This window comes from Peromyscus maniculatus, chromosome 14 (assembly GCF_049852395.1).
Source record: "Peromyscus maniculatus bairdii isolate BWxNUB_F1_BW_parent chromosome 14, HU_Pman_BW_mat_3.1, whole genome shotgun sequence".
In the NCBI taxonomy this organism is placed as follows: domain Eukaryota; kingdom Metazoa; phylum Chordata; class Mammalia; order Rodentia; family Cricetidae; genus Peromyscus; species Peromyscus maniculatus.
In genome coordinates this window covers 62,150,971-62,172,543 of record NC_134865.1, presented here as the reverse complement: position 1 = coordinate 62,172,543, position 21,573 = coordinate 62,150,971, and positions in this window count along the sequence as shown.

The window sequence follows — 21,573 nt, the reverse complement described above, 5'->3', positions numbered from 1 at the left end:
AAACAAGCCTGTGCCTTCTACCTCAAGCACAGCATGGAGCAGCCAGTTTGGGGATGAAGAAGCTGAAAGGCTTTAAGAAGAGATGGTTCTGAAAGGCAGGTGGGAATGCAGTGAAGTCAGGTAATTACATTTAACAGCAGCTTTTCTATATTCGGATTAACAAAGACCCAAACCAGACTTTGCCTGCTTCATCATCTTATCTCTGCTGATCCTGATAGAATTTTTTTTTCTTCCAAGCACTTTAGTGTCTGCAGCATCATGGCTTTTAGAAAAGCTACAGCCTGTCTTACTTCTTATCATGCTGGGCCTTACCCCACAGGGTGTTTTGTATTACTCAGGGCAGTGGCAGAAGGAGAGACTAGATAATCTGAAGAATTGATTACCCCCGAGAGAATGATTAGAGAGCATTTGCTAGTTCATTAGATTAAAGGCTATTGTTTTCATTTATGTGACTTTTTGGCACTTGCTCCTGCATTTGCAAAATTCATCTCTAATTTACCACGGTCTACTTTCAAATAGTATGCCACTCCACATATGGCATGGAGCCCTTACAATAATACATTCTCATATCTCAATCCCCATCCTTTGTTATGGGGCTGTAAAACATTTTAGTTCTACATGTGATAAAGACGACCTTTCATTATCATTCTTTTTCTTCGCCTTCAAAAACCAATTAACTTGTAAAGAAAGTTGAAAGTCAGGTTTCAAAAGCCTGGTTATTTGGCATATATACGATATACTCAGTGCTTTTTCTTTTTCTGTTTGGATCCAAATACCCACGAGGTATCATGTTCCCCTCAAGGTGAAAATCTTGCAGGTAACGGGCAATACAATTTTTCTCAGCTTTTGTTTATCTGAAAATGTCCATATGACACCTTCATGTTGTAAGATACTTTTGCTGGATCTAGAATGTCATTTAATTTGGTAGTTCATATTTATAGCCTATCGACTTTAAAGTGATTATTTTCATTTGCCTCACCTATTTTGTTATATTTTATAATAATCTTTTTCTTTCTCCTTCTGCATATGTACCCTGACTGCCTCCATTGCACCAGAAATGTACATTTTATTTATCATAGTTTCCAGGGATTTATTTGTGATGTACCTGGATTTGATGGTGATGATGATGTCTTTTGTTTATGTGTTATGTGATACTATTTATGCTATTTATGTGGTTATGAAAACAAACATCTACTTACCCCCAGATAGTGAACCCATAACAGACCAAATTAAGGATCCCCTCAAAGTTCAACTTGGTGGACCAATGAGTTTCATTGGGGTTAGTTATAGGAATATGGGTGAAGAGTTACAGGAACAGAAATGACTCAGACACCTGCATCACCAAAGCTCACAAAAGCTGGATGTGAAACATACTGGACAACCAGGCAGCTCAGCAGGTTGCAAAGCATCCTGTCCAAGGAACTTGGGGGGTCTGAGAGTTCCTCTCAGTAGTCCTTGCTTCTTATACATTCTTAGAGCCTAGTGAATCTGGCCAACTTCAGTGACTTCCTGAAGCCTTTGCGTTAGCTTCCTGAGTTTAATGCTACTTGTTCATTTCAGCATGAAATATTCCTCCTCCTTTGAATATCCTGTGTCATAACAAGCATCCCTTCAAGATAATAGTTTATCCAGTGTGTGTGTGGTGGGGGGGGGGGCAGAGGTTGCTACATGACAGCACATGGTGCTTGTGTTTGTGTCTGTATCCTGTTTCGGACCAGTGAAACAAATTGGATACATAAAGATTTAGTGCCCTCATCAAAGTTAGAAGATTAAGGATTATTGCTGTTTTACATAAAACACATTTTTTCTCTCCTCTGGAACTTGTTCACATGTTTTGGCTACTTAATTCTGTCTCACTGGTTACAAAACCAACTGGGACTTATTGCTTGATTCCTTTCCGTTGTGCCTTACACTACACGGTTTCTACTAACATGCCTTCAGATTTGCAGATCTTTGCTTCTGCAGTATCTAACCAGTTGTTAATCCCATCAACTATTATTTTCACTTCAGAAATTAATTTCTTTATTGTTTGTAATTTCTACTTGGAACTTTCTCATGGGCTTTCTTCCACTTTAACCTTTATTTATTTTTCCATCTCTCTCTGACTGTTGAACTTAGTGACCCTACAGTTTAAAGCCTTTTCTGATGTTGGTCATTTTGAGTTTGTTTCTATTAATTGATTGTGTGTGTGTGTGTGTGTGTGTTTCATATATTATAGCTTCCTTTTTAATTTCTTTTTTCTCATGATGTTATATTCTATGAATTTCATTTTATTTGGGGTATTTTATTATTTCATTTTCTTACAGAATATTGACTTCTTCATTCATTTGAGACAGGGCTTAATGTATCCCAGTCTGCCCTGGAACATTCCATGTAGCTTAGGATAAATTTGAACTTCTGATTCTCCATCTTCTACCCCCAAGTGATGAGATTACAGATATGTACAACAAGATCTTATCTATAGGGATCTGAGTCTCTAACCCAGGGCTTTATGCATGCCATGCAAGCACTCTACCAGCTGGGCTATACTCCCATCCCTTGACAAATGTTTTTCAGGATCAGATTATTTAAAATTTATGCTATCCTCTTTTAAGCTTGTTGCTTGAAGACCATTGTAGACTTTTCTATATAGGGTTCATTTTGTTCTGAGTGAATGTCTCACTTCAGATGATTAGAATGCACATCTCCCAGCCCAGTTGTGTTGGAGCTCTGGGTATCATTCAGTTTATTGCTACCTGAGTGTACTTTGTCTGGTTTGTCTTAACTCTGTTTATGAATCTACATAGAATATGTTCGACTCAGTGATCGACCCTTAGTGTTCCATCACTGAGTCGAAGGTATTCTCTGTATATTTTTTTGAAGTGTTTTCTGTTATTCTCCTGTGCTGTGTACACCGACTCTAGCTGTCTTAGCTTTGCTTTTCCTGAACTCTGTTTTCTATATTGTCAATGCAATATAACTGTGTTGCTCTGTTGGGATCATTTTCTTCTTGTAAGTCTGTACAAAGTGATTCTAAGCAGAAAACTTGGCCAGTTGAGATTCCCTTCTACTATTGAAAGGGCCATAATATTGGACTGCCTGGTGCCAAATCTCTAAAAGGCATTGTGTTATAGATTTTAGTTTTCTAGTTCTTTTCATAAGAGAGCAAATCTTGTAAGAGTTGTTCCTGATACCTAATAAGATTCACTTCCTCATAAAGCATGGAAGCCAATACAATGCCCAGCTTTGTTATGTGGTTGTCTGCAAGGAGTTTAGGAGTGGTAAACTCAGATTTATTTCTCCATGTCGGTATCAGGAAACTTATAGGAGGGAGGGGCAGATGCTACTTGTTGGTTGAATGGTGAGAAGGGAGAGGTTTGAGTTCTCTAGCAGGTATGGATGGTCTGCATCAGTTTTTGCTCACTGCGACCAGTACTTGAGAAACTGTTTAGGAAGATGAAAGGCTTGTTTTGTCACACACTTTCAGGCATTATGATCCATGGACAATTGGTTAATAGTAGAATAACATGGTAGATGGACACGACAGACTAACATTGTTCAACTCATGGGTCAGGGAACAGAGCAGCAAGGAGGGTTTGGGGACAGTTATGCCCTTCAAATGCACGCTGCAGTGTCCTGCCTCCCTCACCCAAACCGTGAATCCTAAGTCTCTACTCCAAGCGGTAGCATTAAAGTATTTCACCAATATTTATAGGTCCCAGGGTCTTTCTCAGGGAAATTACTCTGTTCCATGAAGAGTCTTCCGAGCTTGTGACATCAGAAGGTCACTGAACCTGACAACTTAGCTTCTACACGTGTCTGTTCTTAAAGAGCCGTTTCTAAGCATTCTCAGATAGATTGTCAAGTCTTTTCCTGAAAGACAAGTTAAGCCCTTTTCATTTTAGGATTTATGTCTGGCTGTATCGAGACATACACCAACTTTGCTCCTCCTCCAAATCTCTATATAATCTTTTGGGAAGTTTGCTTTCCTCCTGCAACAAACTAAATAAGTAAGACCTGTCTCTCCTGTGTAGGGACAGTCATTCATCATCTTGAGTTTCTAAAAGATACAACAATATTTATGTTGACTTGTCCTGGGGTATTATATGGCAAGAGCTGTTTAAAGAGATTCTAAATCAAGCGTGGTAGTGCATGCCTTTAATCAGACAGCTGAGTTCAAGGCCAGTCTAGTGTACATAGGGAGTTCCAGGCCAGCCAAGGCTCCACAGTGAGACCTGCCTCTGTCTCTTTGTCTCTCTCTCTTTAATTATGGTTTAATGAAAGACAAAAGGCAGAAATGCACACACAACTGGAAAGCCACTATAATATGGCTATAATAAATGTAATTAAATAAGTAATATATAATAGTTCACATAGGATTGAAACAGATGTAAAGTTTACCATTTTAACCAGGTTTTATTTACTTTTTCTTTTATTTTTGAGATTATAATATAATTACATCCTTTAGCCCTTCCCCTTTCTCCATCCAAACCTTCCTATATTCTCTCTTCGCTTTCTTTCAATTCATGGCCTCTTTTTCCATTGATAGTTGTTATGTTCATATATATATTTTCAGGCTGTATATTGTTACTTGTTTGTGAGTTTTCAGGACTTTTTTTTGGTATTAGATAAGCATTTCTCCCATTCTTAGCTTTCCTTATTTATCTCTCGCTCTTTTAGTATTTGTGTAGGGTTGAGGCCTCTTGATCACCCCATCCCAGTCCACTTTGGTGTATCTATTGGTTGTTGTGCCTGTTCAGCTCATCTTTAGGCAGTCAAGTTGGAGAGACTTCTTGGAAGTAGGTTCTGACATTAGTAGGAGACAGTCTCAAAGCAAAGTCCCTGATTCTCTTGCTCTTGCAATCTTTCTGCCCCCTCTTCTGAAATGTTCCCTGAGGCTTAGGTGGGACAGTGTTTTGTAGAGGTATTCATTTGGAAAGAGATCCACAACTCTGCATTTTGATTGGCTGTGGTTTTCTGTTGTCTCTGTCTGTTGTAAAGATGTTTCCTTGATGAGGGGCGAGGACTAAACTTATCTATGGGTATAAGGATATTTAGAGTATATTTAGGGATTATGATGGTTTGCTAAAGTTGTCATTGTAGATTCTCCTCCAGTCACCAAGACTTCTCTATCCCTGGGTAGTTGGCTAGGATTTTAGTATCAGGCACAATTCCCCCCTTGTTGAATGGGTGTTAAGTCTAATTAAAGAGCTTTGCATTACTGCCAAAGTATGCTTTATGGTGCCATGCTGATCACAGTTCATAGGCATCATAGATGTGTAAGACTCTTGGTTGTTTTCCTCCTTTGGAAGCCTGCATAGCACCTTCTGGTTCCAAGAAAGCTAATCTTGAGGGAAGGGTCAATCAGGTCAGTTCTAGCTCAGGGGCCTCTGGGTCCTGTGTTTGGACTGAATGGTGTCTTTAGCAATAGGGACTTACCTTCCACCTTTGGGGGGCAACCAGGGATGATAGTAATAGTTTGCAATATTTTGAACAACCCTCAAAAGAGAACTTCTCATACCTAGTGTTGGGGTTTTGTTAAGAGGTCTTTGGCTATGGGAGGGAACATTGTCAGTTCAGATGAGAAAATTTCACTCAAACTGTGTGTGTGTGTGTGTGTGTGTGTGTGTGTGTGTGTGTGTGTGTGTGTGTGTGTGTGTTATAGGTTGTTTTTAGGTGAATGATTTTTTAAGTAGCCCCCACGCTTCTGCTTGAAACTTGCATTTGCCACATCCCAATGCAAAACAGATTTATTTGATATAGCCCCTGTCTAGTTGGTATTTTTTTCTCATTTCCAGGAGCTTGCCATATCAATCTATGCCCAGTAGTAGCAGAAGCAGTTTATACAGTGCTGCACATTGTGACTAACTTATGTAATTTATGTTTAATTTTAAAATTCAATAAGTAGTTGCCAGATGAGACACTCTATAAATCACCCAAATAAATAATGAATGTCTCTTCCAATGCAGGCTCCGGGCATAGAGAATTTCAGCCCAAATAATGGTGGAAAGGAAGAGGAAATAGAAAGAGAAAAACAAAGAAACACACACTTCAGCAAAAATATGTGTATATCTGTTTTCAGAGCCCTGATTTGCATAGCAGTGTATGGTGGTACTTACAAATCTGCAGAGCCTTTTATTTTGGCATGTACCAGCAGGAGATAATCCTTCACTTTTTATTCTGCAAAAGAATGATCTCCCTAGTATTCTGCACTTCTCAATCTTAAAGGCAATTTCAAAATAATTTCCGTGAACATATATAATTATACACGTCAAATGTGTACTGACAGATTTCTACAGAATAATCTTTGAAAAGCAGCAATGGAAACAGTGTGGAAAATGGCGGGAAAGGGCAAAAATCGATGTAAAGAAGGAAGCTACCTGGCTCAGTGTGAAGCCACTGAGATTCGACCAACCAAATTGCAAATTGGTGGACTTTTTTTTTTTTAATCAGTTGTTCAAGAGAGGGTTGAAGAAATCTTTTTAGCCTCCAAAATAAATAGCAGAAGGGAGAAGGAGAATCTAGTACTAAAGTGTAGAAAAGGGATGACAACATAAAACAAAAACACTACTACAGAGACACACAGTAGGCAGCATCAAATGATCAAAGAGAAAATAAAATAAAATAACAGTTAATGAAGCTAATAAGATTAAGACTACAAAAAGTTACATCGGCCATGAAGGTTTTGAGTTATTTAGTGAGTTTTTTTACTTTAAGGATATTTAGTTTCTTGGCTTTTGTGATGGTATGTGTCTATTAAAAGGAACAGAAATGAGTACTTATATGTGTGTGGGTCTCAGTTCTTCACATTTAAATTTAGAACTTGCTTATAGTGTAAACTTTCTTGAGAAACCACTTTGCTTAATTAAACCAAGACTCTGCAAGGCTAATCCTATCACCTAACTTTCCCCTGAGAGTTTTGTCATGTTGCCTTCCTTTGTGTTGAACTCACCACTGGGTGGTATGACTGGCTGGTTCCTCTTCAAACTCACAGCATCCATGTAGTTTGAAACTACTTTCGAACCGCCTCGTCTTTTTTGATCATCAAATATAGCATGTCTCATTATAGCTCATTATGTAATTTGAATTACTAGTGCCTTAAGGGTAGATAGCTCTCTTTTCATATGTCTCCCCTCCTGGCCTCAAAAGGACAGTGGTGCTTTGGCTTCTAAGCCCCTCATGTTCACACTTCAGCAGAAATTCTTCCTTTAAGAAATAACTTCCACTTCCAGTCCATGCTACTTTAGCATCTTCTGTGATATGGCATTTGTTTCCTGAACTTAGGTGTATAGTAGGCAGTGAGGACTCTTGAGAAAAATTCCAAAGCAGATTCAAATACCTTCAAAGAACAAGCATAAGAGTCGATGGCAGAAAGACTGCGGGAAGTGTACTGGCCTGGGAGTTTCCATTCTCGTACTAACTCCAATAAGTAAATGTGGGTTTTGTGAATGAGAACTCTTGCAGGGAAGCAGTGTCTGCAGAGACCGGTGACTGATTAGAACTGAAAGACTGTGGAAAGATTGGAAGGTTGCAGGTCCAGAGGCTAATTACCTTATTCTGGGATAATTGTAACCCCCTTCCCACAACAGCTATTCCTCACCCATCTCTGTGTTAGAACCAACATCTTGTGACTAATAAAAAAACCTTTTGGATTCTATGAATCAAGGAGACCACTAGCTTCCACCAACCCAGTAGTTAAGAATGCTGCCAGAAAGCATCGTAGGCCTCTAGACAAGCTTTCTGCATCTTGCTGTAACCACATCTCTGGATTTCCCACTAGTGTATCTTAGACTTGCTTTTATTTATGGCTTTCTTTGTTCTGTAAAACCATAAGAACTTTATCAAACTGCTTCTATGTTGGAACATGGAATTTGGTGTTAACTAAATCTGTGTTCCTGGGCCATGGCCTGTAACATGAATTGCTAAACAGTCTTATTAATAATAATAAAAAAAGAAACCCAGAGCCAGATAGGGGTGAAAGCTGAAAGAACAGAGAAACAGAACAAGCCACAGCCAGCCTCACTTTACCAACTCCTCAGCCTCCAGAACAAGACTTCCTATTTACTCATGCCTTATATATCTTTCTGTGCCCTGCTATTTTAGTTCCTTCCTAGTGCTGGGATTAAAGGCATGTGTGCTTCCCAAATACTTGGTAGCAAAGGCATAAGATCTCAAGTGCTGGGATTAAACATGTGTGCTCTGTTTCCAGTGTGGACTTGAACTCACAGAGATCCAGACAGATCTCTGCCTCCCAAGTGATAGGATTAAGGGAGTGTGCCACCGCTGTCTTGCCTTTATGTCTAATCTAGTGGCTGATTCTGTCCTCTGATCCCCAGATAAGTTTACTAGGGTACACAATATATCACCATATTTCCCCTTTCTAAAATAATAAAAGGTTATAACTAATGCAAGAATAACTATATACAATAAGTACAATAAGCATATACAAAATATATAATCAAGAGTTACATTAACAATGTCTAGTCCATTAACATTTGACAGATTCAAACAAAAAACATGTAACATGAATTGCCAAATGGTCTTATTAATAAAAGAAAAATGGGGCCAGATATTGGGCTGAAAGATCAGAGAAACAGAACAAGCCACAGCCAACCTCCCCTTGCCAACTCCTCAGCCAATCCTGTTTCCATGAATCCTCAGACTGAAAGCCTCTGAGTCCTCACCCCTGAGGGTCTAAGCTGAACTGCTCCTTAGTTCTTATCTCCTCATGCATTATATACTGTTCTCCATACAGCCATGCCATTTCTTGGGATTAAAGGTGTGTGTGCTTTCCAAGCAAAGGCATGGAATCTCACGTGCTGGGATTAAAGGCATGTGCTACCACTGTCTAACTCTGTTCCCGGTGTGGCCTTGAACTCATAGAGATCCAGATGGATCACATGGATCCCTGTCTCCTGAGTGATAGGATTAAGGAAGTGTGTCATCATTGTTTGGCCTCTATGTCTAATCTAGTGGCTGGCTCTGTCTTCTGATCCCCTGATAAGTTTTATTGGGGTGTACAATATATCACCACAGTGACCACTCAAAATGGCTCCAGAATAAACATCAACCCCTTTAAGATGAAAGCTGTGGGTTTTTTTTTTCATGGATAGTTTATTGATTTTGCTTTACAATTGGGGAACCAGAGGCCCAAAATGACTATGTGACTTACTCAGGATCACAGAGTTTGATAGGGTTGCAATCAGATTCAATCTAGGCCTTACAGTACCAGATCCCATGTTATGAAATGACAGAAAAGAAACATGGAACCCTAAACAAGAGGTCCACCAAGTGCTGAATGTCACGGAAAGAGAAAAGCCCAACTTGTGCCTTCAGTCTGAGCCATGAGTCAAGGAAATATAAAAAAGAGTTGGCCCTCTAAAGAGGCTAGGCAAGGATGATCAGGAGCAAGCATAGTGAGATCCACCAGCAAAAGGGCAGGTCTGTAGGATTTACAGTCCTAAAGAATATAAACTGTGTACACAAGAGGGCTTTGCTCAAAGAAAGGCTGGAGGAACTCACATATCTCAAGCTAGGGGGGAACTCCAGAAGCATTATAGAAATGCTCAAAAAAATATTGAGAATACAACAGGGAAATTGATGCACACATGGGAAATCATGTACCTAGAAATGACTGTGAAGCCCAGAAAGCCTAGCAATCATTTGGACTCCTCAAAGTATGGCAGTTTTCTCAGTCATTGATTAAGTGTGGATTGTGTTAGTCTCTCCACTGAGCATGATGGGAATGGTGTTTAGGAAGGGCAGTGGTCTCTTCCTTTTCTAAATGTGTCTGTACCACCAGGTTTGCCCTTCCATGTCTATGCTGTATCTTTTCCCTCAAAGGCTTTAAAATGCCTCTCAAAATTTTGATCCTATTCAGACGATTGAGCACAGGCCTAATCTCACTTCTTTCCAGCTGTCTAAATTATGTAGGGGAAAAAAACATATGGTAATATTGGCCCCACAATGAATAAGTGATTGGATTTTAAATGGTATGGGCAACAGGTTCTTTTAATATTCTACAATCCAGTTTGAAAGTTTTATTGCAGTCCCAATTTCACAGGTGAAGACAGAAACTTAATAAGTTCTATTTTTATTGTGTGTGTGTGTGCATATGTGTGTGGGGAGTTGGGGGTGGGATGGGTAGGTGGGTGTGGGTGCCTGTGAAGGGCAGAAGAAGCCACCAGAGCCCCTGAACCTAGAATAACAGGAGGTTTTAAGTCACTGAACAGGGGTGCTAGGAATCAAACTTGAGTCTTCTGGGAAAACAAGTGCTCTTAACCATTGAAACATCTCCCCAGTCTCAATTGATAGGTTTTAATTACCTGTGTGACATTGATGAAGGTAGTTAACTGCAGTAATTCTGAAAGTTGTTTTCCCATTCAGCAGCATTCCACAGGGATGCTCTATGGATTGCACACATACACTGCTTTTTGCTCTTTTATCTGCTGCCTATGATGGAGTTGATTATAGACTCCACACATCCCCTAAGAAGGGAAAAGCATCTCTAGATTATAATTATTTTCTGGGATTCAGGGCTGAATACTTTGGTTTTTGAGCATCAGCTGAAGCGTGTGTGCCTGTGAATGGATGTGTGTGAGCACGTGCTTGCTATCTTGGGTCTATAACCAGTTTGGGGCTGGCAACCATTACATAGGAAATGGCTTTCACATCTGAGTACCTTTGTGATTTTTTTTAAACAAAACATAGATCTGAATAACCAGCTTGAGGCTGGCAACCATTCTATGGGAAATGTCTTCCACATCTGAGTAGCTTTGTAATTCCTTTTCAACAAAACATGCATTGGTGTTAGTAGGAATTCATTGATAATCGTGATTGGCTATGATTATGATCCCTTGTCTAGTCATCCTAAATGTTTTTCCAAGTGCTTGTGTATCCTAAGAACACAAAGGTGTAAGGATGAAAAGGCCAATCTCCAGTTGGTGCAGGGTAGGGACTCTGATGTCTGGATGCTTTGATGAGACTGGTACAACCATGCCAGAATCATCAAAGTATTCAGGCTGGTTATTCATAAGCGATGTAGTCATGGAAATGATTCTGTGTTCTTACAGGCAGCAGGCAGGGATTGAAGAAGCAGCCAAGCTGTTTGGAAATGAACACACCTGTTTGATGGACAATGGACTTTCCACCCTTGCTTCTCCCTGCTTATCAGCCAGCTGTCTGTGGTCAGAACTGATCATGTTCCCATGTTTTCTCTTTTGCCCCCTATTCTGACTCTTAGCTCAATAACATATTTTAATCTGTAACCAAAGTTTTAATTATTCTGTGCCCTGGAGTCAGTTCCTCTGTTCGAATAGTATTGTCTATCGAAGCTAATTTTTGAATCCTGCCTGTTCTTCATGCTCCTTAGACTGGGGAAGCATTTGGGAGTTGCTTTCCTAAACTTTTCTCATCCCACCTCCCATTTTACCTTGTGACTGCAGTTATCACCTTCATTTGATTAATTGTGCAGCTGTCAAAGCAATCCATAATCCCTATTACCTCTGCTAGCCATGGGCTTGGGCATCATCAGTCAACTTTTCATATTGACTGTTTATTTATTCAAAAAATTTATTCCCATGCCTTAAACACCATCTTTTTTTAAAAAAGTGCCTGTGGCCCAATAAAGAAGACAGATGTGAACAAATTATGGCTACAAGAAAGCACATCTGGCTGAGTCAGAGGTCAGCCTAGGGTAAGTAAGAGTGTAAAGGCAATCCATTATCTATAGACAAATATGTGTGGAAAGTACTGAAGCAATTACATAGAATGTGTAAACATAAATTATGCTACTTAGTTTAAGGATTTATTGCTGGGTAGCTATGCTATAGGTATATTAATTCAAAGAACATGCTGAACTTTAGTGTGCTTTGTGCTAACATTTGTGCTTGAAGATCCTGGCTAGTCAAAGGTGGTATCCTCTCATTTCCTTCTTCAGAGTGCCAAGAAAGCAAAGGAATCCAACATTGCACTGGTGTGTGAGAAAGCAGAGGGTAGCAGGAGACTCTGATATACATCAGTAAACACTCAGCCCTCCTGGAACATTACCAGAGTGCCCAAGGAAGGCTTTTCTATCTAGGGATTAGGTTTTCTGCAAGTGGAGGAGAAAGACACATGCTAAAAGTCAAAGCAGACCACGACTCTGTAATGCTCTGGGTGCACATGCGTGTGTGTGCATGCGAAAACTAGAGGTCAACCTATGACATCATTCTTCAGTAACCCGTCCACCTAGTCTTTCGAGAAGAGAAAAAATCTCTCATTGGCCTAGAGTTTACCAATTGGGTTTGGTTGGTTAGCCATCAAGCCCCAGACATTCACCTGTTTCCTGCCTCCCCATCACTGGGCTTGCCTGTGTGCACCACAATTGCCCAGCTTTTTTATGTGTATCCCAGAGACTAAAGTCAGGTCTTCATGCTTGCATGGCAAGTACTCTGCTAACCGAGCATTACCCTTTTTGTAACACAGCATTGAACCTAGACTAATAATATTATCCAATGGATTTTTGGAATCAGTTTATAATTTCAGACCAACACATGTTTTATGATATCCAATCTGTATTTTAATTGGAAAAATATAAGACAAAGACCCAATCACTGGTCAGGAATGCAAATGAAACCCACTGGCATTGTGATGTGGTTTCCTTGAGCTTCTCTGGCATTTACCTGCTAGGTTAGAGTTGTTGCATTCCTACTTTGCCAGGGCTGGATTTATCCTATGGGAGATGAGCATGTCCCCTTGTACCTCACAGAATGGTAACAGTTGTTAAGGAGTTTTGCCATTCTGAAACATGTTTCTTAGAGCATTTCAAAACAATTATTAGCTTCTTGGAATCTCATCCAGAAGCCAAAATGTATGCGCATGGCCCAAAGACAGATACTTGGAGACTGTAGTAGAATCAGCCTAGGTGAACTTACCTGATGTGTGTGACTCAAGAGAGAGAATTAAAACTGAAATTGATTCTATCAGTGCAGTCTCAGCAGCACTGATACAATGCCTCCTCACTCAGAAAAACAGGAATATCTCAAAATGAAGGAAAATAGAAAAAGTTTTTAAGTATCAAGGAAGACATGAAAACCAACTTAATGCAGGACCCAGCTCATGATTAATAGCCTTGTCTGCACATCTCTTATTCTGCTTTATAAATGCTGCTCAAATATGGCATATTCAGTAAACATTGTCCCTATTATTGAATGGAATTAAATGTCCTTTATTTATGTTTATGATGTGAAAACAAGTTCAGATAGACAAGCAGAATGCCCTTTTGCCATTTGGCTTTCAAGGTCTAGTGTTGAAAGTGTGTTTCAGGCAACCTCCTTCTGTATCTTACCCTTACTAGTAGGGTGTACTCCCTGCTGTACTTGGATTAATTAAGTCACTACTGGAAATTCTCTTTGGTTTTCCTTTGCTAATTGAAAAAGGGTTCTAATTCTCAACTTTCCCTGCAGGCTTCATGCAGACACTATCGTGAAAGTCAATGCTGAAGACAGAAAATTGCTTTGTTTCTTGTGCTTCATCCCCACCCCCCTAAAATTGACAAAAAATATTTACCAATAAAACCACAGGCAGACTTTTAGGCTTGGATATTCTATCAAGTCATCTGCACAGGGCTCATGTATTATACAATTATCCCAGTGCTGAGCTAAAGAAACCATGGGAGGCCATGACCTGTCTTCTAAATCTAGCCATGTGGTGTGTTCTGTGAGCCAATCTTCCATCCTCAATGACACACATTGATTTCTATTTGCTGACTCATCGTGCCTGAGTTTATGTTTTTTGTTAAAGAAAGTTCATTTGTATTTTTTGAGATTTTTTTCTACTTAAAAATATCTCCATTCTCTTGTCTCCTTTGGGCTAATCCGTATTAAAACTCAAGTGCAACTTATGCTTTGTACTTTAAAAAATTTTTATCTATTGTTTAGGGGCTGGGTATGTGTGGCATGCATGTGGAGGTCAGAGGACAACTTGTGGGAGTGGATTCTCTCCTTCTACTATGTGGACCCAGGGATTAATCTCAGGTCACTTGGTAGCACGTGTTTTTATCCACTGAGTCATCTTGCCAGTCTGTTTGTATACTTATTTACAAACTCAAAACACAGAGAACTAAGAACATCAGAAACAGTCTTCCTAAGGGCTAGTGAGATGCCTCAACCAGTGAAGTGCTTGCCACACAGGACCCTGTGCTCATTCCCTGGAATCCATGGAAAAAGTTAAATGCAGCCAGGGTGCCTATAATCTCAGTGCTGGCTAGGTGGAGAACAGGGGAGTCATGGAATGTACTGGCCAGCCAGTCTAGAATATCAGTGAGTCTCAGTATTAGTAAGAGACTGTGTCTCAAAAAGTAAGGTGGAAAGCAGTAGAGGAGCACACATATGATGCCAACTTCAAGCCTACACACACACACACACACACACACACACACACACACACACACACACACACACAATCATTTAATTTTAGTTGTCTCAGCTTATTTAAGGACTATCCCCTGAATACTTGGACAAGCCACATTAAAGCTGATTGATCAGTGTGTTGATTAGGATGTCCACCATGACAATATCTGAAAAACTGATTCTCAGAAAACACAAGAAATATTGTTATTGAACTTCCTTTTGGGATTTTATGCCTCCTCTTGTCTTCTTTATTTGAAACTTAAAATATTAAATAGTATAAGAAGCTGAGGAGATGAAAGACTGAGTTAATAACTCACTTACCACTCACCCAAAGTTCACTGTAGTTGGCTGCAGTAAGGACTGAACTGCAGAAGATGTTTCTGAAGTGTTGTCTTGAAATTTATTTTCCACCAGACACACATACTCCTCAGTTTTATATTAGCTATGCTGATGGAGAAAGAGTTACATTGGGCTCAAGTTATAAAATATTTCAATGATGGAGGAAGCATCCTTTGACATCAACAATGCTTTAGCAAAATGTAACTCCTCTGACTTAGGCAGGAGTCATCTGAAGTAACCAGTGTGGCAGAAATATATCTCCAATAGTTAGCAAACTGGGATGCTAAGGGGTTAAGGAGGTAGGAAACCATCTTTCAACTCTTTCAAAATTTTCAAATTCTGAACACTGCAGAAACCTTTGACTTTATTGCATGGCAAAATAGGAGGCTCCGAATGACTCAATGTAAGAGTCTCTTCTGCACGGCAAACAAAAGGGTAACACAAAATGTGGGCACATATTCCAGCCATAGAAAGACATTGATGGTCTGCAGATCTAGGGTTTGAATGCCAAGGAAATGATGATTACTGATAGACCCCAAAATCTAGCGTGCTACCTTCTCGAGGGGGCGCCCCAAGAACCCAGATTCTGATCCAGTTGATGCAACAGCAAGAGGTGTTTATTAATGCGGCAGTACAGTCGGGCTCCTCTGCTCCAAAGAGCAAGAGTCGCACCTATTGCAATCACATGGGTACTTTTAAAGGAAAAACCCACAAAAGCCATAAGATTACAATTCCCATACAATTTCATGGCCTGGTCACAGGGTGATCACCGAGTGGGTACAGTCACGTCCGCATGCACATTCTTCCCGATACCTCAAGGCGGGTATCAGGGTGGGAGTGGAGTTTGCACAAAGTTCACAGTGGTCCTCCCTGGAGCACTTGTAACTATCCCAGTCACAGTTGAGTGCATCTCCTAACAGAGATCTTTTTTCATTGTTACATTGTGGCAGGGGTGGTTGAATAATGGCTGAGTCAGGTTGCCCTTGGAACTAGTTTTCTTTTTAGTTCCTTATTCTCCTGGGGCTTGGGGGTGTAAAACTGAAGGGTTAGGGTCTTTCAATTACAACCCCTTCAATAAGAAGAATTTACTTTCATTCACATCTGAGAGTTCAGGCCTTAGGGCAAGAATAGACCAACATTTGAAGATGTCTCTAAGACCCAGGGGTATGATGCTTTAATTTAATGAAAGTGTGAAAATTGGATGCTGTTGCAGGAGAATTGTCCATCCAGCCAATCCACTGTGCCAATAAAATAACCTTGAGTCTCAGATGGAATTAGCAATTCGCTGACCCAGATTAACCATAAAGTTCTTGGAGGACTTTGTACCATAGCTAGAGAGGACAGGAAGAGACTCGGGGAGGAGTTTGGGAGAATTTCTGGGACTGGAAGTTACAGAGAACGTGGAGAGAGGGTATGCCAATTGTTTGGCTTTCCCTGGAATTTTCAGGTCTTTATCTCAATTTGTGACTGCTGAGTTTTTATTATACTAGGACAAATCAGGTAATCATTTCCTCTGGCAGCTATAAGGTGCTGATTTGCTTCTCATTCTGGAGGATTTATCTGAGATTTTAGACTTTTTTTAGTAGATATGATGAACATTGAATGCATTTAAAGACCTGATACATGCTGTCACTGTGAAAAATAGCAATTGTTAAGAAAGAAATGCGTTTAAAGTGGATACATTCAAGTATTCTCCATTCTTTGATGGCATACATCCATGTATATCTACAAACATACACAAATTGATGGTTAATGTACAATTGAGTTAAGAGAAAAACTGTTCAGAGTGTGCATAGACTTACAGAATTTACTCTTCTTTAAGAAATCTGCATGTCATATGCTAACTGGACCACTTCAACTTGAAGAACATTGAAGAAAGTTGACTGAACCTATAAATTTAATTACGGTGCATGAATTTTGAGCAGTGTTTCCCAACTCAGTGTCTAAGTGCTCTGTATGGGGAGTTGAATCTCTCAGGTTGATTCCTGGAGAGGTACACTCAAAAGGTTGCCCAAACAATCTCCTTTGCCTGGTGCCTCTGATGCACATAAGAACGTCAAAGTATCCACTCAAACTCCTCCACTGCCTGTGTTTAAATCTCCTTTGACAGCAAGGGAATTGAATTATGCAGATAAGTACAGTTTGAAGGACTCACAAATGGAAAGATAAGGCTGATAGAGCATTTTCAAAATAAGTTATTATTCTGAGACATGATCCTTAGTATTTCTTTTTTCCCAGATGAAAACTTTTCTCTATTTTCCTAATTGGCTAATTATTCCCAATTGTGGCGAGACTTGATTAAAAACATTGTCCTTCAATTCTCAGCTGTAGGATTTCTTTTAGAGTTTCACTTCATGTTGGTGTTTGGTTTAGTTTGGTTTGGCTGAAACAAGGTCTTACTGTGTAGTACAGGCTGGTCTAGAAAACTCATTCAGGCAGCCTTCAAACTCATGACAATTCTCCTGCCTCACCCTCTTGAGTGCAGGAATTTCAGGTTTGATCATCCATCCCTGGCTTTTAGGGGGTCAAGTTTCATTTAGAGAGCCTTGGTATTTCAACAGTTATAGCACACTGAATAGTCCTCACCTACTTGCCCAATGCACCATTTCACTTTAGAGTAATTGTAAGAATTCATTCACTCATTCAACAAATATTTATAGAGCGTTTACCATGTGTGCTTGAAACTGTGTTGGAAACATGAGATACCATAATAATCAATGCACATACGTTCCATGTTGTGCTCAATTAGAGTACCACAAATAGAGTGGCTGAAAGAACAGAGATTTATTTCAGTAAAGTTCAGGGAACCAGAGCTGTAAACTCAAGATGTTGGCAGGGTCAGTTCCTTTTGAGGACTGTGAGAGAAAGAACAGTTTCATCATAACCCTTGACATGTAGAAGTTTGTCTCCTTCCAGTATCTTTTCACACTGTCTTCTCTCTATGCAGGTCTGTCTTTTTTGTTCAACCTGGAACCTAATCTACTCCAATATAACCTCATTTTAACTGATTACATCAATAGTGACCCATGTCTGCAGCGTGCATTTCTAAATAGTTACATTCTAAGATCCTAGCAACTAGAATATTAACCTATGAACCTGAGGGGACTCAAACCTGTAACACCTGACTTGTGAACTTTTAGTCTAATAGAAGTAGGTTGATATTCCTTCAATTAAAGTATAGTGAATATTATACAAGAGCTTGGGTCAGAGAGTTGGGGACCAAACAACCATGCTACAAGAGAAGAATTAATTGAAAGGCAGCATAAATACATTGAATCACTTAAAAAACATTTTGTCTATTAGATGTGGAGTTGAGGATGTGTGTACTCAGTACCCACATGGAGGTCAGAAGGCAGCCTGTTGGTGTTGATTCTCTCCTACCATGCATGCTTCAGGGACTGAACTCAGGTTTTCTGGCTTGGCAGCAAAGAACCTTCTTCCACAGAGCTGTCTCATTGACTCCTCTTTACTAGTTTTTGAATGGAGTTTCGACCTTCTGAAGTTGGTATTTAGAGAGCTTTTTGCAAAAACTGCACAAAAAATTGAAAGAGATCTGATATAGCATAGTCATAGAGGAGTTGAATAAATTTAAAACGTTATTGAAAGCTGAATGTTTTAAAAGATTTATTTTATTTTAATCATGTATTCGTGTGTGTGTGTGTGTGTGTGTGTGTGTGTGTGTGTGTGTGTGTATGTGTGTATGTGTGTATGTGGGTATGTGAATATGAGTGCAGTGCCAGAGGAGGCCAGAAGAGGGTGTAAGATACCTGTAGATGCAGTTATGGGCAGTTGTGAGCTACCCAGTTTGAGTGCTGAGAATCAATCTCAGGTCATCTGCAAGAGCAATACTTGATCTTCCTACTGAGCTGTCTCTCCAGCCCAGAGACTTAAACTCAGTATTAAATTGTATGGTGGAAATAAAGATAAGAGCAGGTTAAAGGTGCATCCAGGTTTCTGGCTTGAAGTTTTTCCAAACAATTAAAAAGTCAGGTACAGAGAAGTAAAAGAGGAAGCTGATGTGTTCCTTGAGGGTCATGTCACTATTTAGGTTTTTCAATTGAAAGATGTCTAAAGGGAAATAATAAGAATAGATGAACATAAATACATGATGTTTTTTAAATAATTATCTTTATTAAATGTGAGAATATGAGCAATGAAAAGATGCTTTAAAAATTAAAACAAAAACTGCACGGGGTTTCTTAGAAACCACGTAGGAAGAGTGGAGTGAAATAATTATTTAGTAAAGTATTGCAAGAGAAAAGACCCACACTGAATTGGATACGCTGCAAAATCACCTCTTTTTGTTGTTTTGTGATTTTTTTTTTCTGAGACAGGGTTTCTCTGTGTAGCTTTAGAGCCTGTTCTGGAACTCACTCTGTGGACCAGAGTGGCCTCAAACTCACAGAGATTGACTGGCCTCTGCCTCTCAAGTACTGGAATTAAAGAGGCATGCACCACCACCACTTGGCACAAAATCACTTCTTCAAAATAAAAGAGAAATACTTGCTCACATAATGTAAAACAATTCATGAAATTTAATGCCAATAAACCAAGTTTGTAGGAATTGTTTTAAAAAAAAAGAAGTTATTTAGGAGGAAAGAAAAGTAGATAGGTCATAAAATTGAATCAACAGAAGGAAGAGAAAATCATCAATGAAGGATCAAGGTAAAATGAAATTACTATTTTTATTAGTATTTAATTAACAAAATAGTTATTTAATTCAGCAACTGATGGGAGCAGATGCAGAGACCCACAGCCAAACATTAGGTGCAGCTTGGAGAACCCATCAGAAGAGGGGGAGGAAAGACTGTAGGAGCCAGAGGGGTCAAGGACACCATGGGAACATGGCCCACAGTATCAACTAAGCAGAGCTCATAGGGGCTCAGAGAGACTGAAGCAGCAATCACAGAGACTGCATGGGTCTGAGCTAGGAACTCTGCATATATATATTAAGGTTATGTGTAGCTAGAGTTTTCCTGCCTTGCCCACAGTCAGGACAAATCTTTGTCACCCGACAGTCCCACAGCCACTCAGACCCAACCAAGTAAACACAGAGACTTATATTGCATACAAATTGTATGGCCGTGGCAGGCTTCTTGCTAACTGTTCTTATAGCTTAAATTAATCCATTTCCATAAATCTATACCTTGCCACATGGCTGGTGGCTTACCAGCGTCTTCACATGCTGCTGGTCATGGCTGCGGCTGGCAGTGTCTCTCTGCCTCAGCCTTCTGCTTCCCAGAACTCTCCTCTCTCCTTGTCCCACCTACTTCCTGCCTGGCCACTGGCCAATCAGTGTTTTATTTATTGACCAATCAGAGCAACAGATTTGACATACAGACCATCCCACAGCAGTTATGTTCTTATGGAAATCCTAATAGTGAGAGCTGAGGATGTCTCTAATTATTTTTCCTGCTCCTGGGACACTTCTCCTCCCACTGGGTTGCCTCATACAGCCTTGATATGAGGGTTGTGCCTAGTCATATTTTAACTTGTTATACCTTATTCCCTGGGAGGCCTGTTCTTTTCTGGAAAAAAAAAAAAACAGAAGAGGAGTGGAACTGGAGAATGGAGAGGGTGCTGGGAGAAGTGGAGGGAGGCGAAACTATGGTCAGGATGTATTGTGTAAGAGAAGAATAAAAAATACTAGTAACAATATTGTGGTAGTTTAAATGTAATTGGCCTCCATAATCTCATAGGGAGTGGTAATATTAGGAGGAGTGGCCTTGTCAGAGTAGGTGTGGCCTTGTTGGAGGAAGTGTGTCACTGTGGAATGAGCTTTGAGGTCTCATGTATGCTCAAGCTATGCCGAGTGTCTCAGTTCTCTTCCTGTTGCCTGCAGATCAAGATGTAGGACTCTCAGCTACTTCTTCAGCACCATGCCTGTCTGCACACTGCCACGTCCTACCATGATGACAATGGACTAAACCTCTGAAACTATAAGCCACTCCAATTAAGTGTTTTTCTTTATAAGAGTTGCCATGGTCATGGTGTCTCTTCACAGCAATAAAAACCCTAAGACAATTGTATTATGAAATTATATGTGTATATTTATGAAATGTTCTTGTATTCATGGAACACATGGCAGCAATGGTAATAAGAATGAAGTAAGGAATCAGAATTCCTTGATCTTATTACCAAAAAGCATCAGACACAACTCTATAATTCAAGAGAGTGTTATTTAAAAACAGATTTGGAAATCTTTCAGTTGCTTATTAGAACTTCATTTGAAAGCATAATGGATATACTAAGAGGAAAAAAAACAGTAAGATCATTTAAAATTCTCAATAAAAAGGAGAAAAAGTATTTTTTTTAAAAAAAGCTCTTACAAGAAGAAATTGAATATACAATTGAGTAGACCTATGTGTATCAAAGAAGTTCAGTCAATAAAAAATAACCTCCAAAGCAGTAACTCTAAACCACTGAAAAATTTCAGAAACATTTGACTCCTTTGTAAATTTTAGAATCCAAGTAAATACTTCCTAACTCATTCTCTGAGGGCAACATTACTCTCTAACACCAAGACCAGATAAAGTATTTGAAAATAAAACTGCAAACTTCTATTTACCATAATTATAGATGCACAATCCTAAACCCCAGATTAGTGAATGAAATATAATTGTATTAAAAGTGATCAAATGGAATTTATCTTACGTATTATAAGGTTAGTTCAATATCCAGTATGAAAAATTGTAAATCCAGCAATATCAGGCTAATGCAGAAAAGTCACAGGTTATATCTATAAACTCAGAAAGGGAATTTGAGAAAATTTAAAGACTACTCATGATTAAACACTCACAAACTCACTGCAGTTACGGTTCCCTGCACTAGACCTGTGTAAGATTGGGCCTGTCAATTTCATTGG